Genomic DNA, 26419 nt, shown 5'->3' with positions numbered 1-26419 from the left:
GAACCAATTGCATCCAAAGCCACTGGGGAAATTCGAAAAACTGACCCAACCTCAGATCCTGTCCAACTCTAAGAATCTATTACAAGATAAGGGAGAGGTTTTTTAAGATAGGTTATCATGCAGAATCAGGTATAATCCTAGGAAGCATTACTGCAGAAGAATCAACTGAGACCCAGATAGGCTAGGTGTAGGAAGTAGAGCGACTGAAACAAAAAAACCCAAATCAACCAAACAACTGGGTCTAGTGGGGGACAGGTCTAGGGGTGAGTGGAATAGATTTCTGTATGCTGTTGAGAGCTCTTTGCCACTGGAGATATTTAGGCAGAGTTTGGATTACTCTGATGCCACTAAAAGGGATTCCAGCTTTGGGAGGGAAGTTCATTTGAAAAAGCTTAAAGTTTCTTTCATTCATTCAACATATATTTGTTGAGTGCATCCTACAGGGCTGAGGATATAGGGCTGAATAAGAACAAGTCCCTGCCCTTTGGGAGCTCACATTTTATGATTTAATGATTTCAACAAAGTCCAGACTTAAAGAATGCCAACGCAGGAGATGGAAAAACCGAAGGCATGTAATTATGCAGCGAAACATTTAACTTAGAAATGAATATATTCTCATTTTCTCAGCAGAGTTAAGTTGAAAGAAAAGAAATAGGGAAATTTGATTTTGAGTGTGAATTTAGGCAAAAAGAAAAAAAAGCTGGCAAGTATGTAAAACGCTATCAAGTATGCTGAAAAAAATATAACTTTAATGTTGGTATGTTTAATGGAATGAAATCATGATGCTTAATTAGCCCACAGACAAGAGAATAGAAATGGGCAGGTTGGTGACCCTAAAAAAGAAACGCATAGTGTATCTTCTTTTACTCACTGGCCTTGGTAAGAGGTTTCTGCAGGCAGATAAGTTTTTGGGAAAAAGATGTTGGCACAATAAGGTCTTAGAACATCCTTTGAGCGTCAGTCAGAGGAAATTTAAGTTCAAACATTCCCTTGCTTTCAATGATCAGCTTAGCACTGTTATAAGAATAATGTCATTGTATGCAGTGTATTCGGATTTTCCCATTTGAATAAGTAATTTGGGGCTCTAAAGAGTTCTTTGGTATTATATTTGAATTTAATGCTAAATTTAAAGAACTTGAAAAATGCACAGATTAGGACTTTTATTTCTGTCAATGAGGTAATCCACATACACGGAAAACCTTACTTCTATTAAAGAAAACCCTAGAAATACTGGATGACATAAAAAAAGATCCTTCTAAATGCAAGGTTGAGATTGCAAGAGATAGAGGCAACATTCAAAGAAATTATGGCAGAGAATTTTCCAATCTCAAGGAAGAAAACAAATTCTTCGATTCAGGAAGTTCGGTGAGACCTAAATAAATAGAAATAAACAACAGCTAGATACATGGGAACAAAATTGTAAAACACCTAAAACAAAGGTCCTACATGGAAGCAGGGAGCAAAGTCAGGTTACCTAAAAAAGAAGAACAAAAATTAGACATCATCAGACTTCTCAACAGCAGCAGTAAAAGTCAGAAGACAGTAAAGTGACGATAAAAAGAATAGCTAACCTTATGGCAGGCATTGTTATGTTCTCAGGGTTTTACATTTACTATGTCTTTACAACAATCCTACAAGGTAGGAACTATATTATCCGGGTGTTGCCAATGAGGACGCTAGGCCCAGAGTCTCTGAGTCACGTGCCAAGTTCCTACAGCTAGTAGTTGGCGAAGCCAGGCAGAGCCTGTGCTTATGACTCTCACACCATACAGGAACATTTTCAAATAGCTGAGAGAAAATACCTTCAACTTAGAACTATATACCTGGGGGTATCATTAAAACGTGAGTGCACAACAAGGGCATTTTCAGACAAATAAAATGGAAACCAGATGGAAACCAGTAGACCTTCACTGAATTCACTGAAGAGAACAGCTATTAAAAAAAAAAAAAAGCATGGACTATGTAAAATAACAAAAATAATGATGACTAGTTTGGGGCTCTAAATAAAGGGAATGAGAATGCAGGACAACAAGGCAGGGAGATACAGCAGGAAGAGGGCTGGAGACTCCACATTGTAAGGTATGTGCTGCCTGGTGGGATGAGAGAGTGGATTAATTTGGGGCATCTGCCATGTATGTCTAGTCTAATTTTAAGGATAACCACCCAAAGAATAGAAAGGGGAAGGCATAATTTCCAAATGTATAGAGAGAAAACTTGATTTATCGAATAATTATTTTGATATAAAATATTCAAAATCATATTGATCCTCTTCTCTTGGGGTTTTATTATTGGATGTGAGTTTAAACGTGACTCCCCTGTTGAGAGGGAGGACACAGGCCTTTGCTGAGTGCCTGCTGTATGCCAGCTCTTTGGCTTACGTTGTCTGAGTTCATCATCAGAGGACGCCTACAAGGGAATGAGTATCACCCCCAATTTCCAGATACAGAAGCCAAGGTTCACTCAGAGAGTTTTCTTAACTTGCTCACAATCACACAGCTTTTATGAGGCCAGATATAACTTTAAACATGTCACTCTGACTCAGAGGCCAGGATGTTTTCCCCTCATTAGGGTTTCCAAACTCCTGAGGAGCACAGAGCTTTGTAAAGGGACTTTAAACCCATGTGTGTGCCATTAGCATTGTGCATGTCCCGGATAAAGAGTTTTCCTCCTACGTGTTCTCTGTTGTTCAACTATGTGTAGAGACACTTGTGAAACAGAAGGTGCAAAATCATTTAAAATTTATGAGGCTTTTTCAACAGTGTTTACCTTCCCAGGCAACAGACGTCAGGAATGCAGGATGTCTTTTTTATGTCAAGAAAAAAAAAAACCCCAAAAAACAAGCAGTCCGCTTACTAAATATGTGGGAATCCCTGAACTTGGCTTTCCACGCAAGACCCTCCAAGACCTCAGTGCACTGCACTGAAAGGGGTGTCTTCCACATCCACATTGATCCTGCTCCCAGGGGCGTGGAGAGTTCACTGCTTTCCTGCCAGAAAAACATATACTCCTTTTGGTTTTAACTCTACAGGTCTTGGCCAGCCTTCATACAATTTTAGTTAGCAATAAAAGATTTAAATAAAATTTTACCTATTTTTTTAAATACCTTCTGCTCTGGACTCAGCCCATCTTACACTCATTCACTCACTCATTCACTCACTCACTCCTTCATCTAGCACTTGCTGGGGTCACTGTGTGCCAGGCCCCACTGTTACTGAATCTGGACAGCCCTGAGGTCTGACAATGTGTAAGAGGCTTGCCCAAGGTTATGAGCTTGTATACAGAAGGGCCTTGCCTTTAGATTCACTGTATAGGGCTGTCTCATTTTATTTGTACATATTTCTATTTAATCTCCTTTCTCTACTCAACAGATCTTTATCTAAATTGTTGCTTGTTCGATATTTCCTGTACTTTTTCAAGGGAGTGGTAAAATTTGCTTTTCCTTAACTCTTTTTTTTCTGGATGCAATCTGATCTGCTCTGTTTCTGGCCGAGCACTGTGTGGATTAAGTCGGTCCAGGGCTGGGCAGGTGGGGTTCCCGGACAATGTGGGGGAACAGAGAGTTCAGGCTGGCTTCTGGCCCTGGCAGGGACACAGCTGTAGGGATGTCTTTGAGGACAGAGATTCATGCCAGATCTGGAAGGGTAACTAGGCTTGGCCACTGGGCAGCCTGAAAGCCTGTGTCTGAGGGAGGCGATTGGATGAATGCACTTGAATCTGAATAGAACTTTCAGCCTTCAGACCTGAAGGGGGTGATGAGATCTGAGAGGAAATGCGGTCCAGACGTCCTAGTTTTGCCAGCTCAGCCCTGGTTTATGCCTGGCAATGTCCTGCCTGATGGAGCATCTGGGCTCTCTGTAACGCAGTTGAATTTGAAAGATGACCAGAAATACACTCTCCCTTTCTTCCTGACCTTTCTTTTCAATGACAGTATAAGTGCAACTGGGCAGGTGGGCCTGGGGGTTGTGACCCACCTCTTGGGAGGCGTTGGCAGAGATGTTTGATGCTGCTGCCCCTGCTGGCCACTTAGGGTATTAGCCAGTTGGCCAAGGTCCCAGGCAAGACCTCTGAACAGATAAATGGGACCCCTATGCACAAGCTGGAGGGGCCCTGGGAACGTGGGATGTTGTAAGTTAGATCTGCATGAGGGTAATATTTTCTCTAGTCCACATTGTACTACTTTAAAGTAGTCACAGAACAATTACACTTTACAAATAGGGGAACAACTATTCAAATGACTACAGATATGTCACCTGAAACCATGGAGGCCAGAAGACAGTGGAATAACATCTTTAGGTGCTGAAAAAAGAATCGTCTAGTCAAAATTCAACATCCTGTAAAAACAGTCTTCAAAATTGATGGCAAACTGAAGACATTCTCAGATGACTGGAAACTAAGAGAGTTTGTCATCATCAGACCCGCTCTAAAAGAAATGTTAAAGGAAGTTCTTCAGGCTAAGGTAAAATGATACCAGAAGGATACTTAGAACAGGAACAAAGGAAGGGTAACAAAAATGGTAACTATCTGGGTAAATATAGTAGACTCTTCTTCACTTCTTAGGTGTTTCAAAATATGTATGGCCATTGAAATAAAAAAATAATAACACTGACTGATTATATATGAAGATATAATCTGTATGACAACTATAAAGTTTATGATATAAGCCATATAAAACTATACAGTTATAAATCATCTTCTACATTTTACTTGAAGCAGTAAACTATTAACTCTATGTAGACTGTGAAGTTTATATTTTATATATATATACATATATATGTATGTATGTACACACACACACACATTTCATATTATAATCCCTAGAGCAACCACTAAAAAAGTACCATATATATATACACACACACATATATATATATATATATATATATATATATAAAAATATATAAATATATGTAATATGGCCAAAAAGCCTAAGATAGGGCTTCCCTGGTGGCGCAGTGGTTGAGAATCTGCCTGCCAATGCAGGGGACACGGGTTTGAGCCCTGGTCTGGGAAGATCCCGCATGCCGCGGAGCGGCTGGGCCCGTGAGCCACGATTGCTGAGCCTGCGCATCTGGAGCCTGTGCTACACAACAAGAGAGGCCGCGACGGTGAGGGGCCTGCGCACCGCGATGAAGAGTGGCCCCCGCTTGCCACAACTGGAGAAAGCCCTCGCACAGAAACGAAGACCCAACACAGCCAAAAATAAATAAATAAATAAAAAAAAAAAAAAAAAAAAATCTACACTAATATCACACAGAGTAGACTTTAGAGCAAAGAAGCTTACCAGGGATAAAGAGGGGCATTATACATTGATAAATGGTCAATCACCAAGAAGAATTACAATCCTAATATGTGTATACACCTAAACTTGAAAATACATGAAGCAAAATTGAAAAGAATTAAAAAGTAGAAGTAGTTAAATCCATAGTTATACTTGGGCACTTCAACACTCCTTTCTCAGGAATCGATAGAACAAATGAATCAGCAAGGATATAGATGATCCGAATAACACTATGAACCAGTTTGACATAATTGATATTTATAGAACATTTCACCCAAATGTACATTGTTTTCAAATGCACACAGAACATTGACCAAGACAGACCACATTCTGGGGGACAGAACAAACCTTAACACATTTAAAAGAACTGAAATCATTAAAAGTATGTTCTCTCATCATAATAGAATTAAACTAGAAATCACTAAGAGAAAGATATCTGGAAAACCCCCAAACACTTGGCAATTATAAGCAATCCATAGGGATTACTGAAGTGACAAGGGAACTTAGAACACATGTAGAGCTGAGTGAAAAGGAAAATATGACCTATCAAAGCTGGTGGAATTCAGCTAAGGCTGTGCATAGAGGAACTCTTCTGGAATTAAATAGTACAGAACTAAATGCTTTTAATAGGAAGAAAGAGCTCTCAAGTCAATAATCTAAGCTTCCACCTTAAGAAAATAAACAAACAAAGCTATAAGTACATACAAAGAAAAAAATAATATAGATTATTCTAAAATTTATATGAGAAGGCAAAAGACCTAGAATAGCTAAGAGAATTTTGAAAAAGAATAAAGTGGGAAGAGACAGTCTACTCGATTTCAAGATTTATTACATAGCTACAGTAATCAAGACACTGTGGTATTGGCAGAGGGGTGGACCCATAGATCAATGGAACAGAACAGAAACCTAGAAACAGACTCACACAACTAAGCCCAATTTGTTTTTGACAAAGGTGGAGCAATTCAGTGGAGGAAAGATAACCTTTCCAGGTAACGGTTCTGGAAAAATTGAGTATGCATAAGCAGAAAAGTAAGTCTTCAAAAGTCTCACACTTTATACAAAAATTAACTCAAAATGGATCATGTACTAAAATGTAAAACTATACAACTTTTAGAAAGGAAATATAGGAGAAAACCTTTGGGATCTAGGACTAGGCACAAGCAGAATCCCTAAAAGGAAAAACTGATAGACTGGACTTCACTGAAATGGAAAACTTTTGCTCTGTGAAAGAGGATGAAAAGACAAGCTACAGACAGGGAGAGAATATTTTCAAACCACGTATCTGACAAAGGACTAGTATATGTAAAGTAAAAATACTGGTAGGACTTCCCTGGTGGTCCAGTGTTTAAGACTCTGTGCTTCCACTGGGGGGCATGGGTTCAATCCCTGATCAGAGAACTAAGATCCCACATGCTGCATGGTGAGGCCAAAAAAAAAAAAAAAAAAAAAACCTACTAAATTATATACATATACAGACACATATATAAAGAATTCTCAAAACTCAACTGTAACTGTGAAGGTATTTTTAGGTGTGATTGACATTTAAATCAGTGGACTTTGAGTAAAGCAGATTGCCCTCTGCAATGGGGGAGGCCCTCATCTAATCAGTTAACGGACTGCCAGCCCACCCTGCAGATTCTGGACTTCCAGCTTTCACAATTGCATGAACCAATTCCTTAAAATCTCTTTCTCTTTCTGTCCATGTCCTGTTGGTTCCGTTCCTCTAGAGAACCCTGGCCAACACAAGTAGTTGTTTGAGGCAAAAATTCAGGGGGTTTTAAATGCCGGAAAGGGGAAGTTCATAGTGATTATGCTAATGAAGAATCTTCTGGATAGGATGAAATGGGTCCATAGGTCTGTACACTGTTGGCCAAAAGAAGTCCCATTGCTCACTGTTTAGGAAAGTGTCTTCAATTAAGTCCAATGGGTCTGACATCCCAGGTCCCTTCAGCTGGTTGGAGCCAGTTGAGAAGAAACACAACATCTGTTTTGATAAGTACTTGTCAACTGCTGCTGTAAAGTGGGAAGGTTTTCTTTATATATGTTTGAAGCCCAGTGTCCAGCATACATTAGTTCTCAGTAAAAGTTCCGTCCAGTTTTTCCTTTAAGATTCAAGCCATAAAATTGCCACACCAGGAAAAGAAGACTAGATCAAAAGGAAGGCAAAAAATAAACATCAAAGAAATTGAGTAAGACTTTCCACTCTTTCCCCTTGGTATGCTGATGTTAACCTTAGTCAGAAGTAAGGACTTCATTCCTCTAACTTAATTCTGCCAGCAGCCTGAGTGAGGCTGAAAGTGGATTCTCCCTCAGAGCTCAGTCCTGGCGACACTTTGATTTTGGCCTTGAGAGACTCAAAGCAAAGAAGCCAGCAGAGCCCACTGGACTTCTGACCTCCAGAAGTGCAGGATAATAAACCTGTGTGATTTGAAGCCACTCAGCTTGTAATAGTTTGTTTCAGCCACAATAAAAAGCCATACCCTATCCATTTTGGCATCTGTGGGCCTTTGCTGGTGCTTACATTGCTGCCAGGAACACCTTTTCTCTATTTCTCCACTTTGTTTGAAGTTCCACCTGTCCCGGGGGGTCCAGTTTTCCTGGCAGTTCCTCTGATTGGCACTTCCCTTATCCCAGTGACCCAACAGAATCAATCACGATCTATGGCGCAAAGTTCTATCTCGGCTCCTGCCTTGATCCGGCTCACACTGTCACTTGTTTGTATCATGGCCACTCCTTGTCTCCTCTGACTTTTAATGGTTGGTACCCTTGTCCCTAGGCTACTGCCTGATGGTCTGTCAATGAAATATTTATTGAGGAGCTATGCTGTGCCGGGCAGACGTGTCTCTGGTGGCGGCGGACACAGTGATACCTAAATCGGGCCCGAGCCCTATCCTCGTGGGGCTTACAGGCTACACACAGTCAGCGCCCAGAAACATTTGCTGACTCAATTGAACCAATACATCCTGGGAACAAGGGGGCCACAGTCACCAGGAAGCAGGCTTGGCCAGGTCTCTCTGTCGGGGCAGCCACATGCAGACACATCTTGAGCCATCCTCCTGCTCTGTGCACCATCTGCGGGGCTGGTGTGGGACCAGGATGTTTACCATAGGGCTTGGTAGAAGTTGGTCCAACCGCGATTTGCCTGGGGCATAGTAATCAGAGCGTTGCTTTTCTTTTTCTTTTCAAACTTCCTTTTTCATATGGTGACTAAAATGAGAATACTTGTGCATATATGTTTTAGTTTCCAAAAGGCTTTTTCACCTTTACCTTGACACTGGATCCTCATGACAAACCTAGGATTATATGAACCCTATTATACAGGTGAGAAATCTGATCCTTCAAGAGAATTTCCGGGTGGACCTGAAGGGTATTATGCTCAGTGAAATAAGTCAGACAGAGAAAGACAAACACTGCATGTTACCACTTGTATGTGGAATCTAAAAAATAAAGCAAACAAATGAATATAACAAAACAGAAACAGACTCACGGATATAGACAACAAACTAGTGGTTACCTGTGGGGAGAGGGAAGGGGGAGGGGCAAGATAGGGGCAGGGGACTAAGAGGTATATACCACTATGTGTAAAACAGATAAGCTACAAGGATACGTCCGTCACATAGCACAGGGAATATAGCCAATATTTTATAATAACCTTAAATGGAGTATAATCTATAAAAATTTTAAATAACTATATTGTGCACCTGAATCTAATATATATTGTAAATCAACTATATTTCTATAAAAAAATTAAAAGTAAAATTTGAAAAAGGATTTCTGATAGAGACTTCAGCCTTCCACGCAGCATTTTAAGACGTCCCTCACTAAAGCAAAGCAAAGCAAAACAACCAAACCTAGGTCCCATGATTGAGATTGCTGGAGGAGTGGCCCAAGCCAAAGGAGTAATGGACCACAATGGGTTATATTGGTGACCCAGGGAGAGGTGAGCTTTGGGACAATCCTGGGAAGAGAGAGGAAGGTGGAATTCACACTGTAGAGTGAGCCCATGATTAAAATGGTAACTGATTGTAAAGGTAAGGGTGGACAACGTCCAGAGTCCATCAGAACTGAGCAGTGATTAAACTGATGGCAAGACTTTGGGGTATAAGAAGGAGCGGGTAACCTACTTGGAGCCATTCTCTATCTGAGTGGGAGAAAACATGGACGGGAGGTAAAGTAAGGCAGAAGATCCTGGCTACCTCCATCTGCCTGGCCAGCGGCATCCTGCGCCATGTGTCACGGGGCGTCCTCCCCAGCGGGTGGGCTCCTCCACTCATGCCTGTCTCCCCAGCATCTAGAGCATGGTCTCCTGGGGACAGGGTTCGAATTCCATCTTTTTCTCAGATGGAGGAAGGATGGCCAGATGACAAGGCCCAAGAGTCTGGGCCTGAGAAACAGATTTTCCGGGGGTCCCTGGCACAAGGGCAAGAGGCAGCCTTCACCCCACCCCTCATTTCATGCATGCAGATTGCTAAGGCTCTCTCTCACCAGCCAGATCCCCAATTTATTGATCAACTACAGGGAAGAGACCCGTCAACCAGCCTGGATGCTGGGATCCACGGGCCCAGTGTTCTCTCCGGGTGGGGCAATTCATGTCCTGATTGAGTCAGCTGACCTTGCTGGTAGAGACTTTTACAACATACACCAGAACTCTTTACTTCTTTGCTGTCTTTACTTCTTCTTTTTTTTTTTTTTTAATTTTTTTAATTTATTTTATTTTTTGGCTGCGTTGGGCCTTTTTTTTTTTTTACTTATTTATTTATTTATTTATTTATTTAGGCTGTGTTGGGTCTTCATTTCTGTGCGAGGGCTTTCTCTAGTTGAGGCGAGCGGGGGCCACTCTTCATCGCGGTGCACGGGCCTCTCACTATCGCGGCCTCTTTTGTTGTGGAGCACAAGCTCCAGACGCGCAGGCTCAGTAGTTTTGGCTCACGGGCCTAGTTGCTCCGCGGCATGTGGGATCTTCCCAGACCAGGGCTCGAACCCGTGTCCCCTGCATTGGCAGGCAGATTCTCAACCACTGCGCCACCAGGGAAGCCCTGTCTTTACTTCTTAATGTGCATGTCTTTTGGCTCATGTTTTCACTCTTCGCTTCATTATTGTAACAGGTAACGGGAAGCTCTCATGTGAGTCCCGAGCAGAAGCGTTGCCTCAGATGCGGAGTCCAGCGGCCTTGCTGTGCCTGAGGCCTCTCCATCCTGGATGCCAGCTCCTTTCTGGCCACAGGGAAGCCCTGGGAAGGGTTGAGGGCTCCAGATCCAAGACAATGGCTTCTGACAACTTGGCAGAGTAGCTGGGAAAGTTCTTCCCTTCAGAGAGCAGCAAGCCAGCTCCAAAGATAATTCAGGAGGGCGTGTCACAGCCTCTCATTTTTGTATGAATACACATTTAGCCCCTAGAGGGGCCTTGCCTCTCCTCTGTCACTGTTACACTCCCAGGAGGAAAGATGTGGAGATTTATACCTGAGGAAAGGTTTTCTAAGGTTCTATAACATGGTCTTGTTGTTTTGGGAGCTGAGGGTGATTGCCAAGAATGTCCGACAAAGACATTCTTGCTTCATGTGTTTTCAAGAGGAAAGGTCTTGTGCAAAGACTGTGAGAATGATGGTTCAGTCCTTGCTTGCTCTGTGGAACTCCACCAGGAGGAACTGGGCTATGTAAATTATTGAACAGCAACTTCTCTCACCAACGGGGAACTTTTGTCAATTTCAGAACAGCTATTATTATCACTAAAACCATTGATGTAGTGAAATTTATAGTGTTCCCTTTTGAGACTGGAAAATCTATCAAATGCTTAAACCATTTTCTTATGCTATAAAGTAAAATTAACGATGTGTCTTTTTAATGATCTTTTTTCTAAGATTAAAACCTTTGATGTGGAAAAATACTGGTTACTGTCTCTATTTTGAGACCTGGCTGAATTACATTAATTTCTCTGTCCATGACAGATCGCCCCTGTCCACTGCAAATTCTACCTTCCCTTTGTTTAAATAAGTGAAACTGATTATTCAGTTTTCCACGTTTTCTAAATTATTGATTTCACTCCAGTGGTTCAATTCATTCCAGAATTTTATTCACTAATGGTATGACACTGCACTTTCTTGCATGACGAGGTTCTTTTATGGTTGGCAATAATTCTGTCGATAGGAACACATGAAAATATCCTATTTACAGCTCTGTAGGTGGAACTTGGCTAACATAAGGCATCCTGATTTGTTTGTATGTGGCTTCCAATAGGATGTAGAGTTGAAATATTAATTGTACAATTCTACTGTTTTTGAGCAGATGAGCAAAAATGAATAATTTCCAAAAGTCCTTTCGCTGTGACCAGGGCTTAAAGTACATGGCAAAATGAACAAAAACAACATTCCCCAAATATGGACCATGACCAGAGTCAAAATGACGAAGCAAGACATCCCTCCTGGGCCCCCATCACTGGCATCCCTTTCCCTCCTGGTGTCCCAGCCCAGCAGCCTGGGCACCCCAGGGACTTCACTGTGGCCGAGGCTGTCATCCCCAGTAGTGCCAGGCATGGCCTGAGCGATGGTCTCCTATTGAAATGTACCTACCTTGAGTCCCAGCACACATCCTAATGTGCCACCCCTTCTGCAAACAACACTCTAGTTTTCAGCAAAGCTCTTCCATATTTTAGCCTGAATGACTGACAACTGGCCGCATCATGTGACAGGGGTGAGAAACCAAGAACAAAGAGATGTCACCTCTTCCTCCTCTTTGGTCTGCATGATGCCATGGGCAGGCTTCTGGGGGGGTCACAGCAAGACAGGAAGGGGTATCCTCAGTGTCTGCTAGTGCATGATTTAACACTTTTATGGCAACACCACGCGCGGGTTGGGGGCTTAAAAACAAATGATATGAGGTCTCCGTTCCCAAGTGACAAGGTGACAAACATGTGAGCCAAGAGCCAGCAGCCCCAGCAGTGCAATGTGGCGAGTGGGGCTGCAGAGGCAGGGACAAATGTGGCAGGAGGCCGAAATCACTAACTCTGAGCTGGGGAGAGAAGGGGACATTTGATGTGGGTTCTGATGGCTGAATAGGAGTTCTCTAGGGACCTGGGGAAGGGAAGAGTGGGCAGGAGAGTAATAAATAATGCTAGAGTGTTATGTCACAAGTGGCAGACGGTCAGCATGGTTGGTAAGAGGTCTCTAATGAGGCTGGGTGAGCAGTTGGGGTCAAATTATGAATGGTTTTTTCAGTGTGGGCATGCGTCTGGCCAGAAGCAACCACTGTTTTCAAGCAAGGGCCTGATTTATTTAGGTCAGATTCTTCTAAGAGTGGAGCTCAGGGGGAGGCCAAGCATGGGGTGGTTGCAAAGCACCAGCTAGAGATGGGGAGGCCTGGACTGGGATGGACGTGCTTATGGAGAACTGACTGGATTTTGTGAAGGGTGAGAGGAGGGGCCTCAGGCATCCCACCCGGGTGTCGGGCTGGACGATGACACTGTAGATCCACAAAGGGGGTCACAGGTCCAGCTGGTTGGTGGGGAAGCTTGTGAGCTCAGTGATGACATCTGCTCTGATGGGTCCTTCCCTCTCGGATGGAAAGGCTCTTCTCAAATGTATCTGTCTGCCCTCTCTGCCTCTCACCCCTTGCCCTGCCTACTTCACAGTCTTGGGAGCTTTGGCAATTGTTACAGAATGAAGAGATGGTGGAACCTTATGGAGAGGCAAAACCAGGGTCCCATCCCTCCACAGCATGCCTGGGCTCTAAAGAGATGCAGCAGAAGGAGGTGTGACATGGCTGGAAGAAGCTTGCCCACAGATGTCTGTTCGTGGCAAGAATTTTGGCTCGTGTTGGCGTTTTCATGCCTGGGCATTCTATAATGGGAGTCAGCCCATTGATGAGAGACTGGGTCTCATCCAAGTGAGTAGATCTGGAAATTCCTGCTTTATCACTTGCTTTTTCTAGGACAAAGCATATAAGAGCTCCATCCTTCCTTGGCTGCATGGGGTCAGGGAGTATGGCAAGGCAGAAAGTGCTGAGAAAAGCATGTTCTCCTGATTCCAGGGAGAGAAGGACCCAGTACTTGAGAAAATTTTACATAACTATAATGCTTTTATAACACTCAACCCTGTTTCCAAGGGTAGCCATTGTTTTCTGCCCTGTGGGCTTTGGGGACAGTGTGGTCCATGCACGAATGTCAAAAACCAAGTTCACTTCTCAAAGTGCCTCAACAAGCTTCCTTTCACCTGTGTTCATGAACTTAGACAGCATGTTGCCAAATGGACATCGTGTAATAGACAGAAAGGACAGACGTATCACGCCATTATTTATTTCCCTTTGATTTATTTTGCTTTAGAACATCATTCTTCAAAGTGAGGACCTTGGAACAACAGTCCTACAATGTGCTCTTTGAAAAATGGGTTACATTATTAGATACGTTTGGAAAAGCCTGCATTCCTCATGCCCCTCTTGAACATTCACAATTCACCATAAAGGCTCTGAGAAGTCCTGCACTAAAAATCTGTATGGACCAGGTTGTTAGTACATGAGACTCTAGACACTGTTTTTAATTTTTTTAAATACACTTTTAACGCCCAGGGGACGGACTTTTGTAAATGCTGCCCTAGCACACACAAACCACGAGAACCTTAAAAGTCATATTCTTAAGTCCATAAAAAAGGAAGAGGGACTTCTCCGGTGGTGCAGTGAGTAAGACTCAGTGCTCCCAATGCAGGGGGCCCGTGTTCGACCCCTGGTCAGGGAACTAGAGCCCACATGCATGCCTCAACTAAGAGTTCACATGCCGCAACTAAGGAGCCCGCCTACTGCAGCTAAGACCCGGCACAACCAAATAAATAAATTAAAAAAAAAAAAAGGAAGAAAAATAGAAAAACCATGGGTAATGGAATGCAGGGCTGGTCCTGGACATCTAAAGAGGATCTTATCATTTTTTGCATGGCTCTTCCTTTTTCATTTTTTACCTCGTCTCTAATTAATTTTTCTTATTGCTCTCCACCCTATTCCTGGATGTTTTGCCTCAGAGGGAAGCAGGGTAATTGGCTTCCTATCTCTTTTTTAAAGGTTTCTGATCCAGCTTGCAGCCCAGGCACTAATGATGGCTTCTGGGGTTTCTTCTTTTGAAACAAATCTCTGCTAACTCTTGCCAGCCTTTCATTCACATCAGGTTAAAAGTGATGGACATACATGATTACTTTAGGTTATTTCTAGTTGGCCAGAGACTGTTTTCTGGGGTCCAATTATTTGACCTCTCTGTGGTTCAGTCTCCTCATCTGTAAAATGGGGATAAAATAGCACTCACCTCGCACAACTGTAGTGAGAGAAAGAAACAAGTTAATGCTTGTAAAACATTTAGCGTAATGATTGGCATGGAGATTTGATAATAGAGAATAATAATTTTACCTCCAAAAAAGACAGTGAGTTAGTCACACTGACTATGATTAATTCTTTCTCCCAGGCTTCACTCAATGAAATCAACAATTAAAAATTCTGGATAACAGAGCCTTCACATCACAGTGTTGTTCATTCATTCACCAATAAATAAATGCTAACACTTTTTACTTTCTTTTGGAGATCAGAAGTGCTTCTGTGCGGACTCAAACAACCACTCAAAGGGCCCTGGAATAGCAGGACTAGGGATACAAAATTAATGCACAGAAATCTCTTGCATTCCTATACACTAATGATGAAAAATCTGAAAGGGAAATTAAGGAAACACTCCCATTTACCATTGCAACAAAAAGAATAAAATACCTAGGAAGAAATTTACCTAAGGAGACAAAAGACCTGTATGCAGAAAACTGTAAGACACTGATGAAAGAAATTAAAGATGATAACAAACAGATGGAGAGGTATACCATGTTCTTGGATTGGAAGAATCAACATTGCAAAAATGACTATACTACTCAAAGCAATCTACAGATTCAATGCAATCCCCATCAAACTACCAATGGCATTTTTCACAAAACTAGAACAAAAAATTTCACAATTTTTATGGAAACACAAAAGACCCCAAATAGCCAAAGCAATCTTGAGAAAGAAAAACGTAGCTGGAGGAATCAGGCTCCCAGACTTCAGACTATACTAGAAAGCTACAGTAATCAAGACAGTATGGTACTGGCACAAAAACAGAAATATAGATCAATGGAACAGGATAGAAAGCCCAGAGATAAACCCACACACCTATGGTCATCTTATCTTTGATAAAGGAGGCAAGAATATACAATGGAGAAAAGACAGCCTCTTCAATAAGTGGGGCTGGGAAAACTGGACAGCTACATGTGAAAGAATGAAATTAGAATACTCCCTAACACCATATACAAAAATAAACTCAAAGTGGATTAAAGACCTAAATGTAAGGCCAGACACTATAAAACTCTTAGAGGAAAACATAGGCAGAATACTCTATGACATAAATCACAGCAAGATCCTTTTTGACCCAGCTCCTAGAGAAATGGAAATAAAAACAAAAATAAACAAATGGCACCTAGTGAAACTTACAAGCTTTTGCACAGCAAAGGAAACCATAAACAAGTTGAAAAGACAGCCTTCAGAATGGGAGAAAATATTTGCAAATGAAGCAACTGACAAAGAATTAATCTCCAAAGTTTACAAGCAGCTCATGCAGCTCAATGTCAAAAAAACAAACAACCCAATCCAAAAATGGGCAGAAGGCCTAAACAGATATTTCTCCAAAGAAGATATACAGATTGCCAACAAACACATGAAAGGATGCTCAACATCACTAATCATCAGAGAAATGCAAATCAAAACTACAATGAGGTATCACCTCACACCAGTCGAATGGCCACCATCAAAAAATCTACAAACAATAAATGCTGGAGAGGGTGTGGAGAAAAGGGAACCCTCTTGCACTGTTGGTGGGAATGTAAATTGATACAGCCACTATGGAGAACAGTATGGAGGTTCCTTAAAAAACTAAAAATAGAACTACCATACGACCCAGCAAGCCCACTACTGGGCATATACTCTGAGAAAACCATAATTGAAAAACAGTCATGTACCACAATGTTCATTGCAGCTCTGTTTACAATAGCCAGGACATGGAAGCAACCTAAGTGCCCATCATTGGATGAATGGATAAAGGAGATTTGGCACATATATACAATGGAATATTACTCAGCCATAAAAAGAAACGAAATGGAGTTATTTGTAGTGAGGTGGATGGACCTAGAGTCTTTCATACAGAGTGAAATAAGTCAGAAAGAGAAAAACAAATACCATATGCTAACACATATATTGAATCTACAAAAAAAGAAAATGGTTCTGAAGAACCTAGTGGCAAGACAGGAATAAAGACGCAGACGTAGAGAATGGACTTGAGGACACAGGGAGGGGGAAGGGTGAGCTGGGACAAAGTGAGAGAGTGGCATGGACATATATACACTACCAAATATAAAATAGACAGGTAGTGTGAAGCAGCCGCATAGCACAGGGAGATCAGCTCGGTGCTTTGTGGCCATCTAGAGGGGTGGGATAGGGAGGGTGAGAGGGAGACGCAAGAGGGAGGAGATATGGGGATATATGTATACATATAGCTGATTCACTTTGTTATACAGCAGCAACTAACACACCATTGTAAAGCAGTTATACTCCAATAAAGATGTTAAAAAACAAACACGAATGCTTAAAGGAACAAAGATGTATGAATTTAAAAAAACCAGAAAACTACCCCCCCCCCCCAACTTTTCCTGCACCTCCCTTATGGGCACGGGTCACAGCGGTGACAAGAGGGCACAGGGCTGGTAAGTGGCTTTGGAGCCCATGATCTCAGTCACCACTGGGTCAGTTTCATCTGAAAAATAGTAAAGTCTCCCACGCACTCCACCAGGGGTGGAAGTGGTAGAGGGGTGGAATATCGGAAGCTTGAATGAAACGGTTTACAGACACGGCGCTTTCAAAGTAGGAGAGTTTGGACAAAGTAAGAGGCCCTCTAAACTGCACTGTAGCTTTTGCTTTTAACGTGATTCCACCCCGCGGAAGGGAGCGGGCAAGAAGTCACGGCTGATTAATATTTGATTTCCTTGCCGTGCCCTGGCACACCCATCTGTGGGCTAAAGGGAAGGAAATGTCTGAAAGGCCAGAGCCGAAGGGGAGGGCCCCAGCATACAGCTTCGGAAACAAGTGGCCAGTGCCCTGACTTCCTTAGCCTCCTCCCTGCTCTGTACTTCTCCCCCTTAACCGACATGATGGTTAGAATCAGAAGGAAATGTCCCTGTGCTCAGGTCTAGAGATGCTGAAGCGCTTGGGCAAAGTCCTAAGGGTGTAAGATGGTATCCCTGGGACGATGGAAGAGAGCTGTTGAGTGGGCTGGCGGTTCCTGCTAACCTCCTACAGAACAACTCTGACCTAGCTCGTTTTGGGGTATTGGAGGCCCAGACACATTCCATTTGCAAAGAGAGTTTCTAGTACTAAAAATAGATGGAAAACAATGATGAAGTCTTGATTCTAAATGGTGACTAATGCTGGGTAACTGTTATGAGCTTACTTGCTATCTGTATATCTTCTTCAGTGAGGTGACTCTTCAAGTCTTTTGTACATTTTTAAGTTTACTCATTTGTTTTCTTACTATTGAGTTCTGAATGTTCTTTATATATTCTGGATACAAGTCCTCCTTCGTCCCCCACTTAGAACCAAGCAGCTCTTCCTTGTTCTCCCACCACCTTCTGTTAAACTTCATTCACGTCCAGATCCAACTCCGGAAATGGACAGTTACTGACAAGTTGGTCTCTCTTCTGCCTTGGGGGCTCCCTGAAGGAGAAAGATGATGACTTTTATCTTTTTTTGGTGCCCTCTTCAAAAGATGATCAATATATGAAGTCAACGCTCCAGAGTTTATATGCTTGAAATGAATGTCCTCTCTTGCAAATGGTCCCCGGGACTCTCTTCAACGCCTCTCTAGGAGCTGTTAGCAGAGCTCAGGGCACGTGAAAGTCTCCTCAATCGTAAAAGAATCTTTGAGTGTGGAGTTGATTTCAACACCTCAAAAAAGAGAAGGCAGATAGCTTCTCTGACAAGGATGGTGCATACCTCTGAAGAATGGGTTTCTTGAGAGGGTGGCCAATGCTCCTGCAGGCAATGCTGAGATAAGGGTTGGTGGCTCTCTTCCACATAACCCTCCGTCCTGATGTCCACTGTTCAAATAAGGGAGCTGGAGGAGCCAACATCCAGAGCCAGAAGCTTGCAGAACCAGGATGACTGGCCCTGCCTCTCTGTCACCTCCCTGGCTTGGAACTTCTACCTTTAAGATGCAAGGCGGGACTTCCCTGGTGGCAGTGGTTAAGAATCCGCCTGCCAATGCAGGGGACACAGGTTCGAGCCCTGGTCTGGGAAGATCCCACATGCTGTGGAGCAACTAAGCCCGTGCGCCACAACTACTGAGCCTGTGCTCTAGAGCCCACGAGCCACAACTACTGAGCCCACGTGCCACAACTACTGAAGCCCAAGCGCCTAGAGCCCGTGCTCCGCAACAAGAGAAGCCACTGCAATGAGAAGCCCGCGCACCACAACTAAGAGTAGCCCTCGCTTGCCGCAACTAGAGAAAGCCCGCGGGCAGCAACGAAGACGCAACAACGAAGACCCAATGCAGACAAAAATTAAAAAAAAAAAAGAAAAAAAATTAAAACGCTTTAAAGAAAAAAGATGCAAGGCAAACACCTATTTTTAGACTTTAGAATCCAGTTAGGTTTATTTATTTATTTATATATTTATTATTTTTTTGGCCACGCTGTGTGGCTTGTGGGATCTTAGTTCCCCGACCAGGGATCGAACCTGAGCTCTTGGCAGTGAAAGCTTAGGACTTGCTCCGCTTGGTTAGCCGCTGGACCACCAGGGAATTCTCCGGGTTAGGTTTAGATGCTCCAGCACTCACTGGAGGTGTCAAGGGGAGCACGTCCCTCCGTGGATGATGTGCATTATGCTGAGGAGGAAGTACAAATACCCACCCCAACAGCTGAAAGCCAGGGGTCTTGTTCTGAGTCCTTGGGTTTTCATGTGCCATAAAATTGCATTATGATGAAAAAATCCCAAAATAAAGCAAAATACTTACATGAAAGTACAAAATACAAAACTTACTGATGCGAGTTTATACACTGTTTACTACACTCCGGCTGTGGCCTAAGGGCTGAAGGGCTCTATTTTTTCGGAGGTGGCCGGGGTCATCGGAACTCAGCCCTCCTGCCTAACCCGACCCTCTTTAAACCAGGGTAGACTGCCCTTTCTGGACCCACTCGGAGTGTGAATCCCTTCATTGTCTGGGAAGGTGGGGTCCCATCTACTTATAAGAATGAGGGGCCGCCCTATCCCAGTCTGTAGGGCGTGACTGGTCACAGCCTTGTAGGACCGCATGGGCCAACCTGGCTGTAGCCAGAATCTCCTCACTGAGGCCTCACACAGCCGGCACATACACCAGATCCCGAGCCAATTTCAGCCACTTCCTCCGAGCTCGGGATATCAATTCCCACAACCCTTCACCTTGGTCCCTGAGAGCTTTGCTTAATGCTTCAGAAAACCGCTGCTGGCCTGAAATACCTCCCCGGCACAATCATTCTAATTAGTACAGTGGATGCCCAAGGAGCACCATTTTCCAGGCCTCAGAGAAACTCTGGTCGGTTCTCTAAATTTCCATGCGGGTCCCCGGGACTGTCTGAGCCACGGTGCTGGTTCCACCGGGTTCTTTATCGGAAGTGCAGGACTTCCTGCTTGTGGCAGCTCTCCCCTCTCTGAGATGAGTGAGAAGTAGGCACCACCTCCACCCCCTGTGATCACCAAGGGGGGAAAGGATTGCCCCGTGCTTCCCATAACCCCCGGACCCAACCCAACGGCATAAGCGGAGCTTTCTCCATGCCCTCCAGCCCCTGCGCACATCTCTGCCCTTTGTCCATCCTCCCACTTGTCTATCCAACAAGTACTGTTCAAGCGTCCACTCCGTGTCAGGCCGAGCCTCTGCTGGGGATGAGGTGGTCTTCCCATGGATGTTCGGCAGAGGAGCATTCCAGACAGAAGGAAGAGGAGGTGCCCAGACCCTGCCATGGAATGAGCTCGGCCTGTTCAAGGAGCACAGGAAGGCTGCTGTGACTGGACGAAGTGGACTTTGGCCAGGGGCCCCGTTCTGTAGTGGAGGCTTCCAATCTGAGAAACGGCCCCTTTCCATGGGGCCATCACTGATAAATACGTGTTCTGCAGTATTTGTGGGGCGCTGGGTCCCCTTCCTTCTTATTAGAGCAGTGCTTCTCCATCAGGGCCAACTTCGCTCCCTTTGGGACACGTGCCAACGTCTGGAGACAACCATGTGTGTGCGCGCGCGCGTGCACACCTGGCATCTAGTGGGGAGAGGCCAGGGTTCCTGCTAAACATCCTGCAACACACAGGACAGTCCTCACAACTCTGATCCCGAAAGTCAATCGTGCTGAGGTTGGGAATCCTTGTTTTGGGTCTCAGCAGCCTATGACTGGCAGTCACGGGTCCCCTGCTGCGGAGAGGGTGTGGGGTGGAGGTGGGGGACATGGGGCAGAGCTGTCTCTGCTTCTGCAAAATCCTTTCCTCAAGGGGAGCGCTGTGCGTGACTCACAGGTGGGACCCACCCCACGGTGAAGGGGACAGAGCAGCCACTATCCGGGCTCCTCCCGGAGCTTAGCAAACACCAGCCAGCGTCGGTGAGCTCTGGTCCAGGAGACTGTGCTTTCATTTTCCCGACCTGTGTATCCAAAGCTACGCGATTTGTGCACACTGACCCGTGTCACCACACGGTAGCACTGAGCCACGGGCAGGCAGATTCCTGTCTCAGCCTTCCCTCTGCCTGGATGGCTTTTCATCGTTCCAATCTCAGGGGACACTGGCCTTCCACCACTCAGTCCCATCCTCCCCAGCCCCTTTTCTCTAGGTCTTGGACCCTCCTTGCTCTCCTCGATTAAAAAACATCTGCCCTGTGTCACAGCCCCTCGGGATACCAGAAGCGAGGCCTAGAGCCCTCTGAGCCGAGGTGAGCTGAGGTGTGTGTGGGTGACAGGCGTGGCTTGGTACCAACGCCGGACAGAGGAGGCACAAGAGACGGAGCGCGAGACTGGGAGGGGCTTGGGGGAGGGAGAGGACGGGGGTGCCTGGGGAGGCCAGGCATTACCTCACTCACCCCTGGGCTCTGGCCGCCTCACCTAAAGGCTGTGGAAGCTGCATCCGCCTGGCTGTGCCGGACCATCAGCGCTCAGCTGCGAGGCTCATTTGGTTACCCCAGGAAACGAGCTGCATCAACCGAGTGAGGCTGGTGATCGTGCCACCCTGCTCCCAGCGCTGACTCTTATCTGATCAGCCTCTTCACGGGGCATTCGCCAGCCACCCACAGCTTCGCCCACTGGATCCCTGGGCTGGGGTGGGGGTGGGGTTGTCTTCCTTTCTCTCCAGCTCAGCAACAGTTGTTCTGCACCTTTCAGGCTTTGGCGCTGTAGCTCACCAAGTATTGGGGGGTCTTCGTCCTCCCCCCGAGAAGAGCTCACTTCATCTTTGCGCAAGAAGGATCACATGCTAACCGTGGCAAAAGAAGGCCTGGCATTGCTCTGAGGTTACTGCAGATACGAGATCAAGGAAAAGAAGTCAGTTCCTTTGGCCTGGGGTAGGGCCTGAGGGTGGGGAATTTTAAAACTTTCCCAGGCAACTTTAATGTGCGGCCAGGGTTGAGAACCCCTGAATGAGATGACCCATGACGTGTCCCCAACTCTTAAAAAGCGTACCTGTATATTTTCGCACATGAATCTCTAGCTAGCTATTTTTTCCGTGCCAGAGGGAGCTGGGGGCCCACTGGCACCTTCTCATCCATCTGACTGCTCACCCCGTCAGCCGCTGCACGCTCCTTAACTTCCCCGCGCCTGTTTCCTCATCTGTGAAGTGGGAATGGGCATACTGCCTACTTCGCTCGGCGGTCCTAAGGATTTAAGAGCCCCCGTAACTCCCCATTCCGTCGTCTGACCTTGACTCTGCTCATAACCAAGTTGTTTGCTATGAAAATAGCATCTCTTTTCTGAAAGGGGGGGGGACGGACTTCGTTCTGGAGGCATCTGGGGTTTGGGGAGTGCGGGACCGCGGGGCTTTCCCCCGCACGGAGAGCGTTTTGGAAGTTAACTTTGGGACCGTCCCCTGGGAGGGCAGGACGGTAAACGCAAAGCCCCGGCCTAAGGGGCATCGGAGCAAACTCCACCGTCGTGAACGTCTGGTGCTCCGTGAAAGATGCTCTTCCCCTGGGGGCGACCAAAGAGGAACAAGGCAGACCGTGCCTGCCGCCTCCCCTGGCGCTCGGCGCGGGAGTCCCGCCACTTCCCGGAGCCCCGCGCGGGGCTCTGGCGGGGACTCGGGGGGGGGAGGGAGGAGGGGGAGGGGGAGGAGGGGAGGGCCCCCCCCCTCCAGCAGCAGCGCCAGCTGCAGCAACGACCCGCGTCCGCGGGCCCGCCCCCCCCGCCTCCGCCTCCTCACCTATCAGATTTCCCGTGCGCATGGCGCGCCGCTCCTCCCACCTCCTAAATGCCGAGCGGAGGGGACAGCCGCGCTGGGCCTGGACCCGCTCCTCCGCGGACGGCTGCAATGCGGCTCTGAGCTCCGGCGGCTGCACCGGCTCCGCGCGCGGAGTGCTGGGCGCACGGTGAGGGCCGGCGGGGCCGAGCGGGCGCGCGGGGCGCGCGGGCGGGGACGGGGGAGCCGGGGGCGGCGGCCGGGGCCGGGCGGTTTTGCCCGCCAGCGCACTTCCGAGGACCGCCTACGGCGGGCTTGGGCTTGACCTCTTTCTTTCTTCTTTGCACATTAAGGCAGTGGTTACAGACTAGATGTGATCAAAGTTGGTCCAACAGTGTATTCATTTAAAAGATTTACCTTTGTTGTTGAGAGCGTTTATGTTCTAACCGCTGAGCAAATTTCAGTTATCCGATACAGTGTCACCAGCTGTAGACACCTTGCTATGCGGTAGATCCTCAGGGGCTCTTATTTCCCTCACGCTCTAGCGCCTGGCAACCACTCTTCTACTCTCTATGATTTCCACTTAAAAAAAAATTTAAGCTTCCCGTGTAAGCGATACCATGCAGTATTTGCAGCATTTGTCTTCTCCCTATGGTTTACTTCACTTAGCATTATGCCCTCCTGGGTTATCCATGTTGTTACAAAGGGCAGGATTTTTTCTTTTTTAAGGCTGAAAACATTCCATTCCATCATTCATATGTGTGTATCCCATTTTCTTTTCTTTTTTGAAGATTTTTTTTGATGTGGACCATTTTTAAAGTCTTTATTGAATTTGTTATAATATTGCTTCTGTTTTATGTTTTGGTTTTTTGGCCACGAGTCATGTGGGATACTAGCTCCCACCCTATGGATGGAACCTGTACACCCTGCCCTGGAAGGCAAAGTCTTAACCACTGTACCGCCAGGGAAGTCCCCCCTACGTTTTCTTGATCTGTTCATCTGTCCACACTTAGGTTGTGTCTATACCTTGGCTGTTGTGAATAATGCCGCCGTGAGCACGGGACTACAGACAGCTCTCTGAGATGATATTTTCATTTCCTTTAGGTTTTATACTCAGAGATGGGATTGCTGGATCCTGTGGTAGTTCTGATTTCTTGAGGAACCTACATACTCTTTTCCATAGTGGCTGCACCTGTTTATATTCCCATGAACAGGGCACAGGGGCTCATTTTCCTCCACATCCTCGCCAGCATTTGTTATCTCTTGTTCTGTTGATAATAGACAACCTAACAGGTGTGAGGTGATATCTCACTGTGGTTTTGATTTGCATTTCCCCAATGAGTCCCTGATGATTACTGATGTTCAGCATGTTTTCACATACCTGTTGGCCATACGTCTTCTTTGGAAAAAATGTTCACATCTTTTGCCCATTTTTAAACGGGATGATTTGTTTATTTCTTGCTGTTGATAACAATGTATTTCTGAAGGGTTATCCCTACTCACCTCACACACCCAGGAAGTTGGGTTATTGGGTGAACACAGTGCAAACAGAAGATTAGGGAATTAACATTGGATAGAAATGTCTCACAGTTAAAATGAATAACTGATCTAAAAAAAAAAAAAAAGAAGTCAGCTCCTTACCAGTCTGCACAGACAGCTCCTGCAGAGCGTGGGCATTGTGCAGGGGCTGACAGACAATATGATGAAAAGACATCTTTTCACCGAGTGCCAGTAGGGTTTTGACTTTGTGGAAGAGGTGAGAAAGGGAGTCTGTTTAGATCATTCCTAAGTGCGGTGAGATACCTTACAATTTCATAATCAACATTTTTGCAATATCTGTGCCAGTCGTGTGTGTGTGTGTGTGTATGTGTGTGTATGTATGTGTAGTAAATATTGCATCTAACTTTTAAAAAAATCCTGTTTCTGTTTCACTTTTTTGTTGGTTTGTTTAGGTTTCTGACTTGTTGGGGATAAATACAGCTTCCAAAACCCTTTCCAAATCAGCAGTAATCAGATATTGTGAAGTTATTTTTCACTCTTCCTTTATATTAGCATGACAAACTTAAAAAAAGTCTCTGTTATGTTTTTACCCTTTGTAAATATTAATATCACCTCCCATCCCCTTGTCTCCCTCATTTACTATTTCTGCCCCCGCTTCTTGAAATGGAGGAGTAGAATTTAATGAAGATAGAGATCTGGGGAAGTGTCATATTCCGGTGAGCACTGGGGCATGGGACATGGCGGCTGTGTAGAGTGTCTTATAAACAGGAAGTCCCTAGAGCCACATTTGTGGCTAAATGTATGCCGATTCTGCCCATCCTTACATGTACTAAAATATTTCAGTTAAGTTGTGTAGTCTGGCAGATGGCCATCCTTTATGGTGTTTCCTCTTAAACAGCTACAAGTAATAGGCAAATTGTTTCAAAGAGAGTGCATTTAATATCTTCCTTTTGGTGAAGTAAGTCAGACAAAGACAAATACCGTATGATCTCCCTTCTATGTGGAATCTAAAACAAAACAAAACAAAAAACTGAGCGCATAGAGATCAGATTGGTGGTTGCCAGAGGCCGGGGGTGGGGATTGAGGGGTGGAGGTGGGGTGGGCGGTAGGCAAAGTGGGTCAAGGGGCTCAAAATGTACAAACTTCCAGTTACAAGAGAAATAAGTTCTTATTTTTTATTACAAGAGAAATAAGTTTTTTTAAACATGGTAAAAAAAACCCCTATCTATCTATCTATCTATCTATCTATCTATCTATCCACCTATCCATCTATCTAGGTATATCTTCCTTTTAAGGAATGGCTGCACATCTATTAAGACCTGTTTTCTCTGTCCTTTCATGTTTTCTTTCTCTTTTCAAGTCAGTTCATCTTATATAGTTCCTTTGTTAGGTAAACTTAAAAAATAATTAAGCTCAGATATGTGCAGAGAGGATTTCAATATGAGGTCCACTGACATTTAACTCCTGCATATGCAACTCGGAGTGTAAAGATATTTCACTAAGTTGTCACCTCAAAAAATTGACAAGGACAGTGCTGTCTTTGCGAAGATTCTTCCAGACACTGGCACCCTTTCTTCTGTATGATTTCTAAGTAGGTGCTTTGAATAAACCAGGACGACGATTAATGTCTGGTTTTATGAGAGGCTACATGCCTGGCCAGACTTCCTTGCGTGGGTGACAAAGTTCATCCTTTCATCAGGGGACCAGCGCGCAGCCCTCCTTCCTCAGTCCTGCCTGCCCAGCTGCAGGCAGAAGACAAGCGCAGACTCAGGTCAGTTCAGACCAATTCTGGAAGGGTGTCAGGGTCTCCATCGCCTCCTGCCTGGGCATGGACTTGGACTTGGGCTCCAAGCCAGGCACTGGTGTCCCAGGGGAGTCCATTGCCTTCTCAGGATGCTTGTCTATTTGACCCAGCTTCTGATCAAATTTTTACTTGATTCTCTGCCAGAACTAGATCCTCGTCCTGGGTCTTGGTTCCAATGGCCGTGAAACTCGGCTTGGCCCTGGTGCTCTGTTGACCTCCTCTGCTGTTCCTCCCCACCCCCAGGAAAGTCCCTTGAATGGGTAGGGGCTACTTCCAGCCCTCCTAATTCCAGACTTTTCTCCTTTGCCCTTGGCCTGAAGACCGGGCTCCTTTGAGTTTTTGTGGCTGGTCTCCTGTGGGTTTTGACAAGACTTTTCTTTGTCTACGAAGGGAGTGAACCTGTGTCTG

General features: G+C 45.1%; 1 protein-coding gene and 2 long non-coding RNA genes across 3 annotated transcripts in view; 2 read left to right on the top strand and 1 right to left on the bottom strand.

Moving 5' to 3' along the window:
• Window positions 1-5234, top strand: part of LOC309629643 — a 545666-nt gene extending 540432 nt beyond the window's left edge. The window contains exon 2 of the long non-coding RNA XR_014245166.1: window positions 5194-5234. This is a non-coding gene — a long non-coding RNA (uncharacterized lncRNA). The remainder of the gene's footprint in view (window positions 1-5193) is intronic.
• On the bottom strand, window positions 1141-22030 carry LOC309629641. The gene is made up of 2 exons (XR_014245164.1): window positions 21423-22030; window positions 1141-1372 (listed from the first exon to the last, which is right to left on the bottom strand). It is a non-coding gene; the product is annotated as an uncharacterized lncRNA (long non-coding RNA).
• Window positions 22031-22737: 707 nt separating this feature from the next.
• Window positions 22738-26419, top strand: part of LOC309629625 (beta-1,3-galactosyltransferase 5-like) — a 29667-nt gene continuing 25985 nt past the window's right edge. Inside the window, exon 1 of the mRNA XM_082393827.1 lies at window positions 22738-22897. The gene's annotated coding sequence lies outside the window, so the exon portion shown is untranslated. The remainder of the gene's footprint in view (window positions 22898-26419) is intronic.

This window comes from Balaenoptera borealis, assembly GCF_965194805.1.
Source record: "Balaenoptera borealis genome assembly, chromosome: 5".
Taxonomy (NCBI): domain Eukaryota; kingdom Metazoa; phylum Chordata; class Mammalia; order Artiodactyla; family Balaenopteridae; genus Balaenoptera; species Balaenoptera borealis.
The sequence above is the reverse complement of the archived record's forward strand: the minus strand, read 5'-3'. Positions and strand labels throughout refer to the sequence as shown.